Source organism: Fukomys damarensis, unplaced genomic scaffold, assembly GCF_012274545.1.
Source record: "Fukomys damarensis isolate Sample0158 unplaced genomic scaffold, DMR_v1.0_HiC HiC_scaffold_5, whole genome shotgun sequence".
Lineage (NCBI taxonomy): Eukaryota > Metazoa > Chordata > Mammalia > Rodentia > Bathyergidae > Fukomys > Fukomys damarensis.
In genome coordinates this window covers 4,019,713-4,021,502 of record NW_022900917.1, presented here as the reverse complement: position 1 = coordinate 4,021,502, position 1,790 = coordinate 4,019,713, and the positions used below count along the sequence as shown (strand labels likewise).

At 46.9% G+C, this 1,790-nt stretch overlaps 1 protein-coding gene across 2 annotated transcripts in view; it reads right to left on the bottom strand.

The window, feature by feature from the left end:
• The window catches only part of Azin1 (antizyme inhibitor 1), a 26,469-nt gene that overhangs the window by 24,098 nt on the left and 581 nt on the right, over positions 1 to 1,790 (bottom strand). The window lies entirely within an intron of this gene.

Here is a 1,790-nt window from a genome sequence, read left to right as displayed (position 1 = left end):
AGGAACAGCATATAGTAAGAGAACAAGTACATAGATATTATATTGTATCAATTCTACCTACAACTGTAGGACTGGATGATTTCCCACGTGGGAACTGTTGTCTTTGCAACTTTTCTGAAAAAAATCAAAACATTCTAAAATAAAATTTATTTAATTTTGGTTTTTGGGGACAGGGTCTCACTATGTAGTTCAGACTGCTCTGGAACTCACTGTGTAGCCCTTGCTGGTCTTGAATGCTCAGCGATCCTCCTGCCTCAGCCTCCTGAATGCTGGGATTACAGGTGTGCGTCACCATGCCCAGCAATAAAATTTATTTTTAAAAGACCAGGCAAAGTATCCACATAATGAACTACCACTTAGCAAAAAAAAAAAAAAAGAACAAATCACTGATAAATGCAATGTGAATTATCAAAAACACGCCAAGCTAAAAAGGCTTTGGCCGGCGTGGTGGCACAGGCCTGTAATCCCATCACTCGGGAGGTTGAGGCAGGAGGATCGCTGTGAGTTCGAGATCAGCCTGGTCTACTTAGGGAGTTCCAAGGTCAGTCTCAACTACATAGTGAGACCCTGTCTCAAAAAAACAAGCCAAAGCCAGGCGTGGTGGCACACGCCTGTAATCCCAGCACTCGGGAGGCTGAGGCAGGAGGATCGCTGGGAGCTCCAGACCAGCCTGGGCTACACAATGAGTTCCAGATCAGTCTCAACTATATGGTGAGACCCTGTCTCAAAAAACCAACCAAACAAAACAAAACAAAAAAAAAAACCCAAAACAAAAACCAAGCTAAAAAGCCTTTTACACGGAAGAATGCTTACTGATTGATTCCATTTACATAAAAATTATAGAATGACAACAACTAATCTTTGGTTTAAAAAAATAAAAAGTTATGGTTGCCTCGGTGGAAACTAAGTCTGAAAGGGCAAGTGAACTTTCTGGGACAACAGCAATGTTCTTCTACACGGTGATGGAAATTTGGGTTTACGGATAGATGCATTTTTCTCACAATTCACCATTTGTGGGTATTATTTTTATGTGAATTTTACTCCCTGAAAACTGCACAATTGTGAACAATACAAAGTCCTATTTATATGTGCACACTAAAGCAAATGAGGCGTTCTGGCGTAGCCAACTTACTGTAAAATACATGGAACAGTAAGATGGATGACGGGGCAAATACAGCAAATAGCCTAAGAGTGGAATCCAAGCGGAGGTTATCACTCTTTCACCTTCCTGTGTTTGTAATATCATAAAACCCAGGAATACACTCATTACTTGATTTCATTCACAAGTGTCTCATCACCGATCAGAGTAAACACCTCAGAGTTACTGGTCTTCAGGACCAGCATCTGCACGTTGTCATACGGATAAGAAACTGCGGGATCATTAGGGCCTCTCCAGGCAGCCATCAGCCATATTCTGCCAGGCTGATTAAGAGCCCTCGTCTCGCCTGAGCCGAGGATTCAATGGCGGAAACAACGGGACACAGAACAACTTGACGCATCCAGCCAAGATGCCATCACAAAGCGCGGCGCGACCTGCGGGGACGTCATGGGGCTGTGCGCTGGGTCCACTGCTACGCAGGCCTCCCAGGCAGCGCTCCTGTGAGGACTGTGGGGATGTCGGCAGCCAGCTGGCGCCCGATCAACCCTCTGGCCGCCCCTTCTCCCTCGGCCCCAGGCCAACCACGGACAGAACACGCAGCCGCGGTAACCTCAGGCCCGGGAGGTGACCGGGTGAGCGAAGGCCACCTGGCCCAATCCGGAACGCCGCGAAGCGGGGCGGCGGCCCAAGG